Here is a 22,063-nt window from a genome sequence, read left to right as displayed (position 1 = left end):
GGAATGAGGGCCAATCTTTAATGGTAAAAAACTATTTTGGAACGTCTCCAAAAGAAAACACAATAAATAAAACAAAACAACAGTTACAGGTAAGTAACTTGTTCACTCTCCAGCATGGGGTCTGGCATGGATTCACATGCTCATGAATACAAGAATACATAGCAGTACACACATGCACAACCACGGGAGGTGGCAAGGCTCAACATTAAGCAATTAATTCAACTGAGCATTAAGCATCTCTTAACCCTTCACCAGGCCCACCTTCAGGCAAACAGGTTGCACAGCACTGCCTGGCTGACTCTGGACTACTCCCTGGAATCCGGGTCAATGCAGTAGAATCTCGTGAAAGTGTGCATCAACCTCCACGTAGCAGCCCTGCAGATGTCCAGAAGGGGCACACCAGATAGGAATGCCGTGGTAGCAGTGATCGCTCTGGTCGAATGGGCTCTTGGACGGCCGGGCAACGGTCAGTTTGCCAACCGGTGACAGTGCATGAAGCAGCCGGAGAGCCACCTGGAAATGGAAGCCTTTGAGATGGCCTTCCGTTGGTTCACAGGTCCAAAGTTCACAAACAGCTGTGATGTCTTCCGAAAACTCTTTGTGCGGTCCACGTAGAACTTCAGCGCTCTAGCTACATCCAGCGAGTGCAAAGTCCTCTCGGTCAGCGACGAAGGCGACAGGAAGAAACAGGTAACACCAAGGGCTTGTTGAGATGGAAGTCCAATGGCACCTTGGGCATGAAAGAGGGGTGCGTCCTCAGCACCACCCTCGTCTTGTGGAAAGTCAGGTATGGAGGCTTGCAGGAGAGGGCCTGGAACTCTCCCACTCATCGTGCATAGGTGATGGCCACAAGAAATGCTGTTCTCCACGACAGGAACTTCAACGGTGCTGAATGCAGACACTCGAATGGTGGCCCCATGAGCCTGGTCAGCACCACGTTGAGCTCCCGAAACCTTCACCGGTGGGAACGATCGGAACAGTCCCTTCATGAACTCCTTCACCAGGCAATGGGACCACAGGGATGAGTGCCCCGGGGTTCTGGTGTAGCGGGAGATAGCCGCCAGATGGATCTTAATGGAAGCATGGCCCAGCCCCACCTTGGCCAGCGATAGCAAGTACGGCAGCACTTGAGGGGCCGTAATCCGCAGAGGGCACCAGACAGAAAACCTCTTCCATTGTGTCCATAGCACTTGAGAGTTGAGGACGCCCTGGCCTTTGCAAGCACCTTGTTGCAGTCCGCCGGGATAACGTACCCTCCAAACTCTAGTGCTGCAGAAGCCAGGCCTGCAAGTTCAGCGACCCCGGATCGTGGTGGAGGATGGTGCCTCCTTCTCTGGTGAGGAGATCTGTGTCCGTCGGCAGTTTGACTGGGGGGGACGCTGACATGTCCAGAAGGTCCGGAACCAGATCTGTCTCAGCCATGCCGGTGCGACAAGGATCATCCTGCACCGGGACCGTCTGAGTTGGTTGATGAGTCGCAGCAGCAATGGCAACGGTGGGAACGCATACAGGAACAGGCCGGTCCAGGGAAATGAGAAGGTGTCGCCCATGCTCCCCTGTTGGGGAACCCTGCTGGTGAACCTCCGGCACTTGGTGTTCGTCGCCATCGCAAATAGGTCGATTTGGGGATTGCCCCATTGTTGGAATAGCAGATCCACTTAATCCTGACGCAGTTCCCACTCGTGGCACGAGCGCAGCTCCCTGCTGAGGGAGTTGGCTGTGTAGAGACCTCTCCTCTGGGAGCCAAAGGCTTCTTGCGTGGATATCTCCGGTGTGCGCTCCCCATCCCTCCAGGGAGGCATCCGTCGGCACTGTATCCTGATGTGCCGGGGTCTGGAAGTCCATACCCGCTGCCAGATGGGCGCGGGTGCCCCGCCATCGGATTGCTTGGCAGAAGGTCTCATTGAGCGGGATCCTGTTTTCCAGGCTGCCTGCCACCTGCATCCAACGGGTGTCGAGGAACTCTTGCAGTGGACACATCCACAGCCTGCATAGGCGCAAGAGGTAGATGCACGAGGACATCATGCCGAGAAGGGACTTGATGGACCTCACCCTGGCCACGTCCATGATCAACAGCCGTTGTACCTTGCCCAGGATGGCCTTCGTCCTTTCTCCGATGGAGAGGCCAATCGCGCCACTGTGTCGAGCCTGGCTCCCAGGAACAGGGTGACAGGCGATGGTACCAAGTGGGATTTCGCGAACTTGATCAAAAATCCCAGATCCGTGAGTAGCTGGACGGTCTTCATTGTGTGCCCTACGGCGAGTTCTCTTGTCTTTGCTCGGATGAGCCAGTCGTCCAGGTAGGGGTAGACGTGGATCTCCTGCAGGTGGAGCCACGCCGCCACTGGTGCTAGGCACTTGGTGAATACCCTGGGTGCTGACTTCAATCCGAAGGGAAGGGCCTTGAACTGGTAGTGTCGCCCTTGGACTACAAATCTGAGGAACTTTCGATGTCCTTTTAGAATGGGGATGTAAAAGTAGGCATCCTCCAAGTCCAGCGACAATAGGAAATTGCCTTCCTCCAGCTGTCCCAGCATGTGCTGGAGGGTAACCATCTGGAACTTCGAGGACTTGATTTACTTGTTTAACCAACGAAGGTGCAGGATGGGTCGCCAGCCGCTGGTCTTCTTTCTTACGAGGAAGGATCGTGAGTACACTCCGGAGCCCCGTGGCCTCTTTGGGACGAGCTTGATGGCTCCTTTCTTCAGCATCACCCTTACTTCCAGCAGCAGTTGAGGGATGTGGTTTTCCTTCCTGGCCACGGGTGGAATGCGGGGGCACTTCTTTAGAAACTTGAGAGTGTGCCCGTGGGCCAGGGCATTCAGCACCCATCGGTCGGTTCTCAGGTGGGGGCTCGACACTACGGCCGGTTCAGTCCTGCTTGGCAGCGAGCGGCCTTGCTGCCTTGGCCTCGTTGGCGACGACCACAAGATCCTCCTGATTTGCCGCGTCCTCTGTAGGCCTCCTGCGACCAGGGGTGGGCTGCCTGGAAGTACGTCAAGGAGCCGCCACCGAATCCTTTGGAGGCACCTTGCTTGCCTCCGGAGTTCCGAAAGGGAAGCTGTTGTTGCTGCAACACTCCCAAGGCCCGAGCCGTCTCTGTGTCGACCTTGATGGCCTACAGTGACTCGTCCACTGTCTTGCCAAACAGGTTGTTTCTGTCGAAAGGCATGTCCAGAATTCTGGTCTGCACGTCTAGGCGGAAATCGGTTGCCTTGAGCCTTGTGCCAACCATGCAGGTGAAGGCAAACACTGTTGCCCATCTGGCGAAAACCGGTGTCAGCAATGTCTGTGGCTACCGTTATGGAGTGGTTCGACGCCACCTCGCCTTCCTGCAGGATCTCCAGGGCCTAAGCCCTCTTGTCTTCCGGGGGCAAGTCCAGCAGGGGAGCGATCTTAAACCACAGCTCCCTGTCATAGCGGGCCACAATCGCGAAGACATTGGCCGCTTTAATCATCATCGCCGCCGACGAGATGACCTGCTGTCCCATGGCGTCCAGTTTCTTCCCCTCGCCGTCTGGCGGGGAGGTCGAAGTTCAAGCCGTCGCCCCTGCCGCTTTCTTCTTGGCCGCCGCGAAGACAACTTCTTCTTGTACCGGTCTCTCTTGGCAGGAGTCGTGGACGAGTTCTTCAGGAGCGACAACACCTCGTCCCAAATGTCGTCAAGTAATGGAACCAAGAGGACCGTCTTCCTCTTGGCCTCACGCCGTTGATAGAGGAAACCTTCCTTCTTCTGTTCCTCGGGGCAGAGCTGGAAGAGCTTGGATGCCCTGGCGATCATGGCGTGGAAGGAGCCAATTTCATCGGGCGGGGAGGCCCGAGGAGGTGGTGATGGAAGGCCCATCCCGTCGTCACCACCGTCGTCATCCGTCCCCGTTGTGGCCGTCTCTGTTCCCGTGTCATCCCTCGGATCAGGGGAAGGAGATGAGGGCTGCGAGGGCCGAGAAGGCTGGAAGGGCGAAGTGAATTCTCCTCCGCTTGCTTGGAGGGCTTCCCGATGGTCCAGGTTCCGCAGGATCGTCCGTTTGGGGTAACGGCAACCTTGTCCTTATCTCCGTACACAAGGCCTGGATCACCATCAAGATTGCTCCCGAGTTGTCCTGTGGCCCAGGTACTGGCTGTGACAGGCGCAATGATTGGGGAGTGGAATCCTCTGCCTCTACAGGCTCCTCGTCGGCACCACCATCGCTTTCTTCGTCCACCTCATCAGGATCCCTCCCGTGGGACCGGTCCTCCTCGAACTTCTTGTCCAGGATCTTCGCGACTCCAACCAGCTCCTCCTCAGAGGCTGGATCTGTGTCCGTGATGGCCACCAGGCCCCCCCTCTTTTTCCACTGGGGTTTTCACGGGGGTCTTATCGATGGGTTGAAAAGAGGATTCCCTATGCAGTGGCAGAGAAACTCTGGGCCCCGAGGTCGCCTCCACTGGGGTAGCCTCCACAGGCTTCGCCAGGGCATCCACGACTCCCTCAATAGAGGCCTTAGCTGGGTGAATCAGGGCCTTCACGACTTTGGACACGCTTGAGGCCTTCACCTTGGGGTGAGGGTCACCGCCTCGCTCCCCCTCGGCTGTCTCTGTCGGGATCAACCAGGACTTCTCCCGAAGCTTACCCGGGTTCTCCGATTTCCTCTTCCCCGAGCCAGAGATTTGGCTCGTGGTTGATGGCGTCGTGAAAGTGCGCCCTGCATGGCAACCAAGGTGCCCGACCGATCGGCGCTCCTTGTGCCCGTGGACTCGCGGTGCTTTGCCTTTTGTTGAGCCCCCGACACCGGAGTTCCCTCAAAGGTCTTAGAAGACTGCTCGGACTTCTTCTTCTTCTCACCTACCGCTGGGCTCTTCCCTTCCAGCCAGTTGGTGAGGCGGATACGCTGATCCTTCATAGTCAGTTCCGACATGTTCTTGCGCACAGTCCTTCTCCACGTGAGTTTTGTCTTCGGGAAGGCAGTAGAGGCATCTGGAATGCTCATCCTCCTTGAAGACATTCTGAAATCCGCATCCAGGGCAGCTCCAGAACAGCTTGGATCTGGGCGTCGTGTTTCCTTTGTCCTGGGCCATGTCCACGCGGGGTAGGCCTCAAAGATCTTCCGGAATCCTCCAAGAAGTGAAACTCGATGAAAACTTCGCCCTTGAGGGGCGTAGACAATTCTGAAATGGGTCCCCGTTGATTGGAAGTAGTAATGGTGGAGCTTGAGGCTCAATTGACTGAACAAATGAGATGAAACTCTTTGAAAAATCGCAAAACGCAGTAAATGCTCGAGAGCTATAGCCTGAGGGCTCCCAACACTTGAACGTGCAGTAAAAATCTGAAGATGGCTGCCAGAGGAGGGGCTTAGGTAGAGGGCAGTCATTGGCTGGGGGCAGTATGACCCAGAGACCAGTGATTGGTTATTAGGAGAAAGACAGTTCAGAAACAAAACTGAAACTGATTTTTTCTTTACCGAGGATTCCCAGCCTGATGACGGGGAATATTCATGAGCATGTGAATCCATGCCAGACCCCATGCTGAAGAAATGACAAAATACTGTTGATGTTCTTACGTATGTCACATTATGCCTAAAGATAGGGTAGAAACTGCTTGAGGTTCTGGTAGCTAGATCCATAAAGGCAGAAATCCTAAGAAAATCCATCTGCATTGGAATGGTGACTCCTCTGTTTTTGTTCTGTAGTAAAGTCAAATACAAAGGTTCTCATCTCAGTTTACTAGCTAATCAGATGGAATATTCATAATATCACCACAATGACCCAACCGACATATTCCGTCCAGTTGGAAAATCTATTTTGCGGGCAGCAAACCAGAGTTAGATTGGAAGGCTCTCCTTTGGAGTAATACCTTCCCTGAGGAGAAGAGTACTTCTGTTTCAGGGGACTGGATTGAAAACTAAGGGCCTGATTCACAGAAAGTTTCCTATGGAAGTGCACCATTATGAAACGCTTCTGTGAATCAGGCCCTAAATCTCAATTTCCCAGCACTTTAAGGGGGACATATTAGACAACTAAAGCGTGCAGTTGCTTTTACACTATCATGTTTTCCTGCCATCCTGAGTGATAAGAGGGCAGCAAAGTGAAGGTAGCATCTCTGCTTTGCTTTCTTCCTCCTTCTCAGGAAAGCACTTCATTTCATTCTTGCATGACATTTTGACACAATCGTACAGCAAATGGATTTTATTGGAATATGTCTTGCATTAGCAGCTCTTAATGAACAGACAGATTCCATTTGAATCCGTTTTAAAACTCCACCTGCAAACCCTATTTGCAGGTGGTGTTTTATTTCTGTCAAGTAAAGAGTAAAGGCGATTTCACCTCATTTTACTCTTCCCAATTGCACTCGGCTTTGAGGGCGATGAAAATTGCATGCATAGTTCCAGAAACATATATGTGTATGGCCTGGTGGTCCCCTGCATGCAATTAGTAAATATGACAACATGACCCCTATATGTTGTTGGGTTGTACTGATTTCAGTAATTGTGGGTGTATGTATTGAGGTAATTAAATATAATGGGCCTCATTAGGACTCCGGCGCTAAACCATGGTGCTATTATCACCGTGGTCGATGCCGGAGTCCGCCATGGCAGAATGGGGAATTACCACCCCATTCCAAGGTTGGTGGGGCAGTAATTCCCCAATGCAGCCATGGCCCTTCCCCATTCCCATTTTTGCCCCATAGTGCTCAATGGGAATGGGGAAGGCACTAATTACGGTACCGCAATTAGCACCAAGGTCCCTTTGCGGGTTCCTACTTTAACGACTGGTAAAACCAGCCGTTAAGGTCGGGTCCCGCAAAGGGATCTCGTAATTAGGCGCTAGGTGTTTAACGGCGCCGAGCCATTTACGGCGCTGTTAACCACTTAGCGCCTGGGTCATAATGAGGCCCCATGTGTGACTGTAAGTGCGGGATGTGAGGGAATGACGAATCTGGTGAATATATTTTCTATTAGTTTGAAAGGGTTCATTTTGTGTTGTTTTAGAATGCTTGTATATTTGTATGTGTGCTATTGTTGGTGAACATTGTGTGCAGACGTTATTTGTTTCCTCGTGACTTGTGAAGGTGAGTAAGGTTTCATGTTGGCCATATCTTGTTACGTTTGGTGTTTGTTAATAGGTTCACCATGACTGTTGGAATTGCCCGTTTATATATAGTGCACTTGACTTCAAAAAACAAAAACTATTTCTACTGATTTCCTCATGTTTTATGGGAGTAGTGCTTGAATTGTTTGTGAATTCTGTTTAAACGTTAACTTGGAGTCCCAAGTATGTCAACACATATCTATTTTTTTGCTTACTTTTTTCATGTTGTTTCTCCATTATGTGCATAATATTTTTAGATGGTTCCTAGTGTGGACATTACAATATTCTGAGAAAAGATAAGTTAATGTGGTTCATTTAACATACTGTGGAAGGGGTTTCAGTTAAGGTTATGAAAACATGTAGATGAACTAATGTTCTGTATGTTTAGAGCGTTTTACGATTAATGGAATCGATGAATTAATTATTTTGATTAGTGTAATTCATGATGGAAGTTTACAGGTGGAGTTGTAGAAACGTGTCTGTTTGATATTGCAACAAAGAAGTGTGCCATAATTTTAAGAACAATAGAGGGATCTAAATTTGACATTGTGAACATATTTAATTATTTGTAATGGTAATTGTTAAAAATGATATAGGAAGCATTTGGTGGCATTTCAGCAGATCTTTGTATAATTACCAAATCAGCATTTTCTTTTATTGCAACCCACTGGTTCATTGGAAACTCCGGATCAGCGAGATAGAAAAAGTGATGTTTCTTCATGTGTTGATATGTGTTTAGTTAGTGGACATGTTCTGTTTGTGTCAAAACTATTGAACATGTTCCACTGGAAAGACTCAGAGCTCAAAATGATACTGGTATCAATTGATTTCTGAATTGATGCACGTATCATCTTTGGATTGTGTGGCTTTTTCTTAGACCAGTGGAACATGTTCCAATTGTTTTGATCACAATTGGGTTGTTGTTATGTATGATTCGACATATATACTAAGTTCCATGTTTTTTTTCATAGGCTTCGTGAGGGAAGATTTGTGTATTGTTTATGTACCGGAAATGTGTATGGGGCCTATACACAAGTGTTTCCCGATGCCAAAAAAAAAAGATGGGGCCTACGGGACATGGGAATCACAAAAGTAGAACAGAAACGGTTATATTGGCCTTGTAACAATCCTACCGTGCAAGTGCTTGACAAGGTGGTAGTGTAAGGGGGAGGGGGTGGAGAGAGAAGTGCAGGAGTGGGGTGCCCCATGGGAAGGGGGAGGTCAAGTGCTGGGTGGGCCAAGGTGGCAAGTGCCAGGGGATAAAGGGGAAAGGGAGGACGAAGTTGGGCTAGTCCGGGAAAGGGAGCCTGATGGCAAGTGCTGGCAAAGGATGCTCGGGGGACTGATAGGGGGTGGTATGGCCCCTATATGACTCTGAACCGACTAGGCCCAGTCGCTGTGGCAGAGGGACAGTTATCACGGGAGGGGGTGAGGGAAGGAAGCAGAGAAAAGTAAAGTTTTGAGCAGTTTCCGGAACCTAAGACAATCCGGCTCAAGTCTCAGGGGGGAGGAGCTAGACTAGGAAAGAGATCAACCTCACACTTTCTGCTTGGAGAAGGGTTTGACCTGCAAACAGTCGGAGCCAGACGACAGAAGGACTGGCCGTCAGACATTTAGGTAGGGAAAGCTGGATCTAGAGAGGACCAAGGCCCCAGACAGTCTTGTGGATGATGCAAAGGGTCTTGAATTTGATACTTGTGGTCATCGGGAGCAAGTGGAGAGATTGCAGGGCTGGAGAGATGCGAACTCTGGATTGAAGCCAGGATAAGTCTTGCAGTCCTATTCTAGATTAGTTGAAGTGGGTGAAGGGAGGAGAGAGGAATATTTCGGAAGGGTCTGTTGCAGTAGTCTAGCCTAGAGCGAACCAGGGCACTGGAGACGTTGAGCTTCTAGGGGAAGGTGAGGAAAGGTGGAATGTAGGGCAGAGTTGATAGTTGGACTTCTTGACAAGGTCTGTGAGGTGTGGAGAGAAAGAGAGAAAGAGAGAGAGGAGTCAAAGATGATCCCAATTGGTTTTTGTCTCACAAATGGGTAAGGGGAGAGGACCCAAGGAGTCTGGACAGAGAGGGGGGAGAACAAGAAGCAGGTGTCCCAATGAGAAGGATCTCTGTATTTATGGCATTCAGGCAGAGATCAGTGGTGGAGAACCAGGCCTGAAAAGCAGGCAAGCAGGTATGAGGGAGGAGGAGGTAGAGGAAGGCAGTTTGAAATAGACATGTGTGTCATCTGCAAGCACTGTAAATTAGGGGAGAAAGTGGAGATCAGGTGGGCCAGAGGGACATGGTAGATGTTGAAGAGCCATGGCGATCGGATAGAGTCCTGAGTGATGCCAAAGGTTGAGATTGTGGTGGAGGAGAGAAAAGGACACATTTGAACTTGGGAAGGTGTGTTTGAATGGAAGGATGTAAGCCATGTCAGTGCCCTGTCAGTGATGATTATCTTTTGTTAGATCTCAGTGTGTTTTAGGTTGATGCAGACATATTTCCTCTTAAAGTAATTTGTTTTATTAGGTAAATACATTCTTAGTTTTGACATGGATCAAATAAGATATGTGTTTACCGATATGACGTTGTGTTTTGTTATGTTATGTTACGCAAGTAGTGTTTATACAATGTACACTGCCATTTGCATAGTCTCCAGGCCCTGGCTAGATATGGTTTCATCAATAAATGAAATGTTGGTCAATGCCTAGAGAGATGATTGCTTCTGGAAGCTACATTTTATAATGGATTCCTCACTCAAACACTGTTCTATGAGTAGTGAGATGATTGTTATTGAATAGATATATTTTGTATTAATTACACAGATGGAATCATGTTGAGTGTATAGCAAAATTACTGTTTTACCATTTGTCCCTGTATGTAATTGTGCATGTATGTAATTGTTTGTTTTTTTCATTTGTGTTGTAGGTGCAGTGTACTGGGGTGAACAACCCTTTTTCGTCTTTCAAAAATGGAACATTATATATATGGAGAGACTATTATATTTCTTTGATGAAAATTACAATGCCTTTCTACAATCACTATTTATGACTGCTATCCTTGAACATTTGAGTCATGCCACTACTTCATCTTGCCACAGCAAGTGTGGCCTTGTTGCAAGAACTGTACAAAGACTGCAATGTTTTTTTCCGTCTTTTTTCCTAAAATGATGAATAATTGGTCAGGAAGTATTTATCTTGTAGTTTACATTCTATGATGAACATTTATGTTGTCCGATTCTTTAATAATACATTTATTTCAGCAAAGCAATGGTATGCATTCACTACTATACGCCAGTTTTAACCGCTGAGGAGAAATTGCACTTTGAAAGACGGCTGCACAATTAATGCTAATCTCCTCATTGATTGACTTTTAGAAGGAAGATATGCAAAGGGACTATTAAAGCAGTGGTCCTACTCGTTTCCAAACAGTGAAAAGAAACTGAGTATACAATAATCTGTGTTACGACCTTTTAGCAATATACTGTGATGATTAAACAGCTGATTCAGAATAACTAACACTTGTCTTAATATACAGTGTTGTTGATGAAGCCAATATTTTCCCTGAAACAAGGGCAGAACTTGAAGGATACATTAATCCAATCCCGAATATTATCTCCTTATTGCTGAGTCTTATACAAACACCTGACTTCACTCCTTAAATGGCAAATATGAATTTTAAACATTTGTCAAAAAAAGTGTTATTTAATGACATGGCCATGCCCAAAACCCAAGTGGCTATCATCTCATGTACAATTACCATCCAGATTATGGGACATAGATCCAGAATCTGAACCAACAACTTTCAAGCCTACTGGTGAATCTGTTTATGGACCAAACCACTTTGAAGATGACCTTTGATGACTCATTGTACATTTAGTGAGCCCTAAAATGGCTATGGGCCTCATTATGAGTTTGCTGGCAATTTAGCAGCAAATCTGAGGAATCACTGGCAACACTGATTACCCTTACCATCACTCGGTCCCCGTGGAGTTACCACAGGATTACAAGTGGTAGTAAATCTCCATTGTTTGACTCCATAGTACTCCATGGGGATGTTTGGTGCATTCACCGCAGGTGGAATTAGCATACTGCAAATCTGCCAATATCTGGCAGTAAAGTGGCAGATTCACATTCAGCTTTCTGCAGTAAAAGTGGGACATTGTTATAGAATTATGCCTAGCTTTGGTTTTGCTAAATTCAGTTAGATTAACTTTCCCCAATTGGTTCTTATTTCTATAAATCAGCAAAGGCATCCCGGCATCTCTTAATTTGCATATTATGTCAATCCCTTGGTTTCAAGTGAATAACCTGAGAACAAATAGGCCTTCCAGAATGTGGACCCAAACTGCAACCCCAATTATTTATAATTGTTTCCAATAATCAAGTTAGCATGCATATGATTTGTAAAAACATGGTAGCTAATTTAGCAAATAAAGTACCCCCATTACTATGCACCAAGTGTCAGGCCTCCTTAGTGATGATTCTATTAAACGTTATATGGTATTAAAGACTAAGATCTAGACACCCCTGGCAGGGGACAAACATGCCAAATTCTGGACAAGCCTGGCCAATCTTACAGTACTACAGTTTTGACTCGCAGAGAATTAAAAAAGCGATTAACAATGCATAACATATCATAACATGAGATAATGATAAATAACGCAACACAAGTGTTGACATTGGTAGCCTCTGGAGGAGAGGGATCCATGATGTGTTTGTGCTCAGATGGCATCACATGATCTAAGATGGTCTGAAGTACAGTTAAATTAATATGTTGGGGTAGTAGTGATGTCTATTATGGATGGATGCCCGAGGCATTGAATACTTGTGTTGTGCTTAGAGTTATATGAACCAGAGTTTTTATTATTTTACTTTTAATCACAGCAGATATTTTTTAGAACATTCCCCATCTATTGACTATAGACAATGCTTGCACTTGAGAGTCCTCGGGTGTTAGGAAAGAATCCATTTATGTGTAATTATACCTTCATTTGTGGATCCCCAAACTGTTTGCTTTTGTTTGGATATTCTATCCTGACTTTTTACCAGTGGAGCCCAGCCTTCAGCGGTGCTCCCTTGGGGTTTTGCTCACTTGTTATAGGCAAGCTGACACATCCTTCAGACAGTCAGTACTGGTAAACTATGTTTCCCTTAGTCTTTGACTATGTTGCTGTTTCTTGGTAACATTTTAACAGTGCACAACGCAACTTTCAGTACCGTGCACTGGGGTCCTTTTTGTTTTATGGCCCTAGACACCCTCAAAGGATTTGTTGGTGATTGCATGAGTGTGCCTGGGGCGTACTTTTGGCAGCAGTTACTTTTTATAAGTATTTTACTTCTTTTTACGGAATCATATCATGTTCACCGCATTTGGTTCAAAACTATGGTCAGGTCTAAAAATGGCTCAGCCACAAAGTCTTTCATTCTGTCCCATAGCCTGTTTTGTCCCTTGCCTTCAACCAGGTCGAATAACCCGGGTTATCCTTATTTGGGCAGGCAGCCTCCCCTGAAAACCGATCTCTTTCGCTGGCTTCTGCCTGTCAGGTGTGTGTGCTCAGGAAGCGGGTTGGAACTGTCTGGTCCTAATCCACACTACTGGTGCCAGGATATCCGGAGTGCCTGAACGACTGGGACCACCATGGGCCATGATTGGTCCATGACTTGGATGCCTGCATGAGAGCAGATCTTCAATTGGAAGTCCTCAATTTTAGCAGGAAGCTAATATTGAGTAAGAGAAAGGGCTCTGCATCCATTCCAGGTCGATCACCTGAATTCTTGCCGAACTACAGAAGGAGCCAAGTATCATGCACCGATGAAACAGACTTGTGGAACCGTCAGAGATGCTTTGGAAGGTTTGGCACCTTTCACCCTCTGCTGTCCCGTCGTACCTGTGTTTTCTTCATGAATCAAGAAGGCCTACCAAGGTGCTTTGCCCCATTGGAGTTGTTGCGAACAACTAAACTTCTCTAGCTACTCCCATCTTTTAAAAACTGACCTGCCACCAAGGGCAGATCCTACTTGAATAGTGGGATCCAATTCTTAATCGCATCAAGCTCCTTCCTGACTTGCTACAGCTCTACCAAGAAGACCAGCTTGTTGTTCTGCTGCGTGATTGTGTGTTTTTACGCACAACTGTACAGTTGAGCATAAGGCTCCCCACTTATTAGGGCTGGACTCAAAAGTTAGGAAACGACTCAGAGGAATTGTCTAATGCTCCTAGTGTGTTAACCCACCCTTCTATTTGCAGGTTTTGGCGGTTTTAATCCTTTGTCGCATTAGGTAACATATTGCATATTTGTTATCTAGTAGATTATTTTGTGTGGTAACTGTTCTTATATAACTGAAGTTTACTTGTGTCTATTGGTCCGGCCGACAATAAATGTATAGATATTTTTCATATAGACTTGTCTATGAGTAATTTGTGGTTCATTGCAGTGTGTGCTCATTGTGGGCTTCCAATCACTCCCAGCCCTCCTGAGACTTAGTCTTGACTGCCTTCTAAGCTACCTAGATTGGTCTGGCTTGTCCAGAAAATTCCCCTGTTTCACTAAACCGATGGGGGCCCCCTAAACCTCTGCCAACCAGGTCAGAGCTTAGAAATGAATCTTAACATGGGGTGGAAGATGTGCAGTATGGATTGTTGAGCAGCGCTTTCATATGATATGATATGATATGATATGATATGATATGATATGATATGATATGATATGATATGATATGATATGATATGGCATTTATAACGTGCCTATACACTAGTGTTTCAAGGCGCGATGAGGCAAGGGGAGGAACAAAGGGAAACAGACAACTATCCTACTAGGCCAGGTGTCATTCAGATCGCGCAAGTGCATGGGAAGGGGGAAAAAGGAAAAGTGTGAGGGGGTAGGGAGAGGGGAAAGTGCAGTACGTGGGAAAGTGGAATATATATTATAAATAAAACGGCCAGCTGGTGGCAAGTGCAAGGAAGTGCAGACATAGGTGCTGGTAGGGGGACTGTAGCGATACAGAATAAACAGTCCCCATGTGCAGGGGTTGCCAGGGAGGCTGTGCAGGTGGGCAACTGCCGGGGCCTGGGCCAGAGATCAGAAAGGGTGGCCAGGTAACCCGTGCAGTTTCAGTCAGGAATTCAGCAGGGGAGAGAGGGAGAGAAAGCAGAAGCAAAGAGGAAGGTTTTGAGGTGCTTCCAGAACTGGAGATGGTTCTCCTTGAGTTTCAGGGAGGCAGGAAGGCTATCCCAGAGAGAGGCCACTGCCAAAGAGAGTGATCTGCCACCAACTCATTGCTTGGAGAAGCAACTGACCCTGAGGGAGTTGGAGGCAGATGAGCGAAGAGCTTGAGAAGGAAGATATTTAGGAAGAGAGAGTTGAAGGTATTGCGGCCCCAGACCCCAGAAGGCTTTGTGGACAATGCAGAGGATTTTGAACTTTATCCTTAGAGCCACTGGGAGCCAGTGCAGAGATTTCAGTCCTGGAAAGATACGAACCCTGGGCTTGAGGCCAAAGACAAGTCTCGCAGTCCTGTTCTGGATAAATTGCAGAGGGCGGAGATTAGAGGCAGGCAGATTTAGATAGAGGCTGTTACAATAGTCCAGCCTAGAGAGGACCAGGGCTCTGGAGACAGTGAGCTTCTGGGGGAAGGAGGGGAAATGAAGAATACCTCTAAGGAGGTGCAGCTGGTAGTGTGACTTCTTAAAGACGTCAGAGATTTGAGGGGAGAAAGAGAGTGCAGAGTCAAAGATGACCCAAGGTTTTTAGCCTTGCAGGTGGGAGTAGGAAGAGGGCCAAGATAAGCCTGCGATAGAGCTGCAGGGAAGGAGGGAGTGGTTGTGCCGATGAGTAGAATCTCAGTCTTACTGGCATTAAGGCAGAGGTCGTTGTTGGCACACCACTCCTGGATGGCAGACAGACAGTCAGAGATGAGGGAAGGAGAGGAGGAGGCCGAGGGTAGCCTGAAAATGAGCTGGGTGTCATCTGCATAGTATTGAAAGTTGGGACAGAGAGCAGCGATGTGGTGGGCAAGGAGTGACAGGTATTGGTTGAACAGCCAGGGAGAGAGGTTAGATCCCTGGGGGACCCCACAGGTAGAGAAAAAGACGTCGGAGAGGAAGGACCCAAGTTGGACCTGGGAGGGTCAGTTGGAGAGGAAAGAAGTCAGCCATGCCAGAGCCTGACCAGTGTTACCCAGGTTATCATGGAGACGGTTGAGCAGGATGGCATGGTTGACAGTGTCAAAGGATGAAGAGAGATCAAGCAAGATGAGAACGCACAGGGTTTTAGAGTCAAGGTTGGAGAGCAGGTCTTCATGGATGTTCAGGAGAGCAGTTTCCATGCTTCTGGCAGCTCTGAAGCCAGACTGATGGTCATGAAGACAAACAAAAGATTCAGTGTGGAGATTGAGCTGGGAGATGGGCAATTTCTCCAGGCGCTTGCCCAGGAAGAGAGTGATGGAGACTGGGCAACAGTTAGCCGAGCAGGAGTCGGCAGAGGGTTTCTTAAGAAGAGGGTGCACAAGGGAGTGCTTCAGGGGGGGGAAGGGAAGACTCCAGTGTCAAAGGAGTGATTGCAGAAATCAGCCAGGGCAGGAGCCAGGGAGTTGATGTGGTCCTTGATAGTTTTGGAGGAACAGGGGTGAACCTGTTTTGATGAGACTTTCATAGATTGGACTTGTCTAGAAACCTTGTCTGCGGAGGAAAGGAGAAAAGCAGAGAAGGAGGGAGGAGGGGTGGCTGCAGAAGGGCCAGAGGAAGAGCAGGGAATAGCGGGAGGGAGGAGATAGGAGGAGAGTGAGGACAGGATGTACTGATTTTGAGAAATGAAGTGAGAAGCCAGTGCTGTGCAGAGGGCCTGGGAAGGGACAGGAGAGGTAGAGACTGCGGCAGGATTGGCAAGTTCCTTGCAGATTTTCAAGAGTTCAGCCGAGTTGTTAGATGCCGCAGAGATGCAGACTTGGATATGAGCTCTCTTCTTGGTGAGGACGGAGAGCCGGTATTGCCTTTGCAGCAGACAGCAGGCCTGTTTGTCAGAGGATGAACTTGAAGCACGCCATTTCCTCTCGGCCACCCTGGAATTGTGTTTTAGGGTGACGAGGTCTGAGTCATACCAGGAGTTACACTTGGCTTTGGGTTACAGGCGGATTCTCATGACAGGGGCAAGGATATCAAGAGTATCAGATATAGAAGATTGGAGCATGGAGAGGGCTGTGTCAGGGTGGGAGTCAGCCAGAGGGGGAAGAGGAGGTGTGAAGGTGGTGGCGAAAGCCTCAACTGACACGCGCTTCATGGGTTGGATGACCGAGAAGGTGGGTGGCAGATACAGAGGTGGCTTGGCCTGCGGGGTAGGGAGAGTGAGGTGGGAGGATAGGAGAAAGTGATCACTCCAGAAGAGAGGAGTGAAGAGAGGGACAGAGAGGGGCTTGAGAGACTCTTGAATGCACTGGGTGAAGGCCACCCAACCGCCATTTTTGGATACGGTTGGTGTATAAAGGTTGACACATTGTGATATCCTTTCCCAGTGGAAACACGTCCGGAGGCGGTTGTTCAACATCCCTCACATTCCATGAGATACTGGGAATAGAAGACAGACTTGAACTGTGTTCACAGGCACCCATTGTTCTGAAGGGGGACATGGAAGGTTTACCGGATGTGCCGTATAGGTGGAGTTGCACCATAACGTTAGGTTAGTTGGAGGATGTGCTGGGTGGCTTGGGAGGGTGGGCATAATGGGATAATGTATGTTTCTTGTCTTGAAAGTCTACTTAAAGGGACCCACCTTGTTCATTCCTTTTCAAGCTTCTTAGTCATCCATTTTCTTTACTTTGAAATACATAAACTACATAACAGTATGTTCCAGTATGCCATGCTTCCTTGGATGCTGTCTCTCCCCCTTCACTTCTTTTCCATACCCGCTCAGCATATTTAACTGGCTGACCTCAGGACATTTTACAATTGAACATATTCACTAAGGATGAGTAAACTGGTTTGTGCAAAACTCAAACCCTCCAAATATTGGGATGGTTTAAGTCCCATAAACATTATGAACTATTCACGAGTTTCATCCCAAACAGTTTAAGTTCACTCTGGGATAAATACTTAGGACCCTGAGAAGGAAAGCAGTCCTCTGCCATTCCAAACAGGGCACTCTTTCGTGCCCCACTCCACTACTGAGGCTTGGCAGACCATGATAAACAGTGTACTTTTCACCCCAAAAAAGACCCATGACTGAACGTTTGACAAGTGACCTGAACAATTGCTGGATGATTTTTTGGGGAAGTGTGCACACCCTTAATCCTCACCTTAGCAGGTCAAATTCGTGGTTGATGTTTAATGAATCATTGACATTTGACAGTGCCTGCTATGTGAGAGAAGCTTGGGGTTTCGGAAGAAACTGTGGTATTCCCGACAAAGAAATAACAAGGTATTCTGGTCAATTCACTGATTGTCTAACTAACTTTGTATGCTGCCCTTATATGAAAAAGTCTTGCAGGTGCACTGAGTACAGGGCATGAGCAATTCAGAATGAGGATTGAGATATCTCTCAGCCTACCACTAGCATACTAAGGAAGGTAACAAAAGTGACTTGTGTTTCCATATGTCAGGCAGTCTTTTCTCTGAATCAAATATCCTTGCCTCCCATAACCATTAGCACCAAGCATACGGCAACGAGTCCAGTCTCTAAATGTACCCATCTCATCATATGCTGATTTCCAAATCCTTGTTTATTGCCAAATCCTCGTTGAACACAGTGCACAATGTAGGTGGGTGTGTGTATGTGTGTGTGTGTGTGTTTGAGAGAGAGTGAGAGAGAGAACGAGAGAGAGAGTCGGGGAGAGGCAATGAAGGAATAAAACGGAGACAGAGAGAGAGAGATAAATAATTAAAGAGGGAATGAGACAGGTTGTGGCAATGTTAAAGTGAATACCGGAAATACGAGCTGACTTAAAACGCCAGTGGGAGGAGTGCCTCATATGATTGGTATTGCCTCTGTATGTAAGGTATGTAAGGTACAGGAATAAGATCAGGTACAGGAATAAGATCATTAGTATTCACATATTTGCCAAAATTGCCATTTGATGCAATAGTAAATGTGCATTACCATATAATGACTTGCAAGAGAATGGGCCATTTATCATATATGTATACAGAATGACAATCGACCATTTAAGCATATAGCGTCGTTTTCTCAAAAACATGTGCATCGCAATGAGATGCACATCTCATTGCAACACATGCATTATCAAACAAAAAAACAAAAAATGATATGTGAGCAAGAGAACACACATTGTTGTGCAAAAGATGATCAAAGTGGCCATTTAATGGCACATCTGACAAGATGCAAATTTGTCTGGTGCACCTGTCAGAGGCACATGCACATGTTGTATGTGCAAGTGCATTCATGAGCATCAAATTGTGCAAACAACGTGTATCTCATCAAGGGGTGTACCAAATAGTAGATTAAGCATTTGGCTGTATACTGAATAATTGTCTAAAGTATTCAGCTGAAGCCAGAGACAATAAATACAGTTGAACACTCACAGAACACACTTTGTAAGCCAAACAACACTTTCAAATATGGATTTACATTCCTTATTTCATTTCAATGTTTTTAATCTGCAGAACATGCTTGTTTTAAAGCACACAAATAATACAGTGGTAAAACAGTAGTGTGCTTTATATGTATGTGTGTTCAGAGCTGTCGCTTGGCACGTCCCAAGTAACCAGGACTAGCACACAAGTAGACAATGCATTCATGCAATTGCTGTTAGGGGAGTGAATGGGATGTGGCTTCTGTGTGGGAGTGAGGGGTCGTTGGGGACCCCCCACCATAGATTCAGTACAGCCTGGACCATGTGCTCTCCCAATGGTGGGGGACACCTCCGTCGCCCTTATGTTAATATCCGTCTTATGCTGGCATTGGCATAGATGGGGCTGTTGCGCGGGACACATGTCATCCATTTTGTGACCTTCGACTCCATCTTTTTGAACTAGGCCTCATTGCGATAATACGAAAAGGCTTCTCTCCCCTTAGCTGTGCCGCGCACACCATTCACAGGGCCCCCACCTTTTCTCATGTGTCTGAAAGTTTTGCAGCTCCATTCTCATGCTTGGACCGGAGGCAATTGCAACAAAAACAAAAGTAACATCTCGCTTTTCCTCTGAGATCGCTGTCCCGTGTGTGAACCGGTCTGTGCCAGGCCTTGTAGCTCATCCATCTCCACAAACCTGCCCGTTCCCCTTCACGCTCGCTGTTGGAAAATTACTGCCAGTGTAACCCTGTGTCCCTGCAAGGTATTTTCTTGATGTGCCAGACACACAACCCTGCCATGAAGCCCACCCCAGTGTGCCCCCAACTAAAATCAGACCTCTGTCGCAGTAAATTTCACCCCAGAAATAACAAAATGTCAGCATGCCCCCTAGTTTCTTTGATGTACTCAGACCCAACCCACGGTCGATGTCATCACACCTGTCAAGACCCCTGAACCCGGTACTCCATATAAGTCTTAATAAATGATGGTGTAATCATATGTATACAACTTATATGTGTATAATGATTTGTTCAAAGCAAAGGAGCAGTAGTGACTGTTATTTAGTGCATGACTAATGGCAGTATCTTGTGTTAGGCTAGTTAGGGGCCACCATGCTTCACAGCGACCTGACCCTCACCCCGCCTGGACACAGACGAACGGACCTCGTGATGCTCACCCTCCCGCCAACCAGGCTGCCAATCCGGAGGGAGCAGAGCGTAAAGCTACATATGTTACCTAATGTTTATCCAAACATGTGTCTGTGAAATCCTTTATGTCATGATGACATTGATGATGATTTTTGCCTTGATAAACTGATGTAATTGAATGTTTGCCAGAGCGCTCTCAGGCATCAGAGTTCTCTGGATGCCAATTCTTGATAAAAAAGACTAACTCTTGCAACCTGTTCTCTTCGTCTCTGTTGGGGTATGTCTATTTATATTGCACGTGCTAAGATGGGGATAGGCCTTTGCATTTGGTGACCCCCCGAAATGTGATTTGGGACAGGAACCCGAGGCCCCGTGCCGTGTGGCGAGATCCGGGCCCCCCAGCAAAACCATCGCTTCTGCGGTTGACCAGCCCGTGCGCAAAATGAGAGGGTTTGTTTGTTTGTTTATTATTTGTAATGCGCAAGAATACCCTAGGGTAACAGGGCGCAGCAGTTACAAGAATTTGCAAAACTTAGTTACAGCAATTACGATATATACATACACAAGATCAAAGTAATAACACAGGATTATATACATATATACAGGTTAACAAAGGTGAATACAGCATGTACAGAAGGCAAGAGTATGCAGGATTTAGGGACTCAGTATGTTAGAGAGCTTACGTCTTCAACCATAGGATAATCTTGGATCGGAAGTTTTGGTAAGGTAAGTCCATTCTGCGAGTTGGTGGTAGGGAGTTCCACAATTTAGCTGCTTTCACTGGGAAGCTGTTGCCCCCTATGGTGGAGCGTTTGTAGTTGGGGACAGAGAGGCAGTCTCTATATGCTGCTCTTGTGGGTCTCAGGGAGGTCTGTCTCTGAAATCTATCGATCAGGTAAATGGGAGCAGCGTCTTTGAGGGCCTTCTAGGTAAGTGAAGAAGTTTTTAAGAGAATTTTGTCTTTAACAGGGAGCCAGTTGTTCTTTTGGCTGTATACTGAAATATGATCTCTTCTGGAGATGCCCAGGGCCGCTCTAAGAGCGTTATTCTGGAGAGTTTGCAATTTGCTAGTGGTGGCTTTGGAGGCTCCAAGATAGAGAGCGTTGCAGTAGTCCAGACGGGACAATATAAGGGCTCTTGCAAGGGTCAAGCAACTAGTGTCCGATAGAAAGGGTTTGGCTGCGCGTATCAATTTGCACGTGTAGGCCGTGGAAGAGGCTAGCGAGTTCACCTGTCTATTGAATGAGAAGTTGGAGTCCAAATGGAATCCCAATGTTTTAACTTCATGACCCACCCTGATACTGTTACCATCAATCATGAAAGATGAATAGGCAGTTCTTAATTTCTTTAGGCTGGCAGTAGTAACCAAGGTGATGAGTGTAGTTTTATCATCATTCAGGCATAGAGTCCATGTGTGGCCATCCATGACTGGATGATGATGTGCACTCTATTCACCAAGGCCAAATCCTTTCCATAATCATCAGAAAGCGGAAGGAAGATCTGGGTATCATCTGCATAGTTAGTGTAGGTGATATCGAGATGATCCAGATCATTGAAAAGGGGCTTGGTAAATATATTGTACACTGTGGCCGAGACACAGGATCCCTGTGGTATGCCACTGGTGATAGGTATGGGGTCTGCTGCATCTGTAGGCGAAAAGACCCTCATTGTTCTGCCGTTAAGGAATGATCTAATCCATGTAATGGTCTCGGCGGAAAAGTAAGCTGATGTGTGTAGGTGTGTGCATAGGACAGAGTGGTCAACCAGGTCGAATACTGCAGAGAGGTCGAGGAGGAGGAGTAAAGCGGCTTGGCCATTATCTCTGAGCATGTCAATCTGTGTTTTAAGGTCAATAAGAGCCATCTCAGTCCCATGTTAAGGACGGAAGCCTGACTGTCTGGCTCCTAGTAGATGATTTTCTTCCAAGTGCTTTTGTATTTGTACATAAGCGACCTTGTCCAAAATTTTAGAAGGAATGGTACAGTCGTTATGGGTCTATAGTTTGTGGGAATGGCTGGGTCAAGTGTGTTTTTTTTAGAAGAGGTAGTACCCAAGATTGTTTTAGATTAATGGGGATGGAGCCGGTAGAAAAGGAGGCATTGATTAACCTTGTGATGAAGGGGGAGAGGTCGCGGGCAGCATCTTTAATGAGTTGTGCTGGGCACAAGCCTCCCTGACAGTTAGATGGTTTCAAAGACAGGATGATTTTTTCAACTTCGAGTATGGTCACTTTGGAGAAATTGAAGGGGGTGGTTTCCCTTAAAGTCGGCTTTTCAGGTGGTTTGGACAGGTGGGGGTTGTTTGAGGAGGCTTTTTTGCAGGAGATTTTGTTTTGTAGTGTAGCTATCTT

The sequence above is a fragment of the Ambystoma mexicanum genome, chromosome 6q (assembly GCF_040938575.1).
Source record: "Ambystoma mexicanum isolate Mex_15411 chromosome 6q, UKY_AmexF1_1, whole genome shotgun sequence".
Lineage (NCBI taxonomy): Eukaryota > Metazoa > Chordata > Amphibia > Caudata > Ambystomatidae > Ambystoma > Ambystoma mexicanum.
This window is presented reverse-complemented; position numbering follows the sequence as displayed.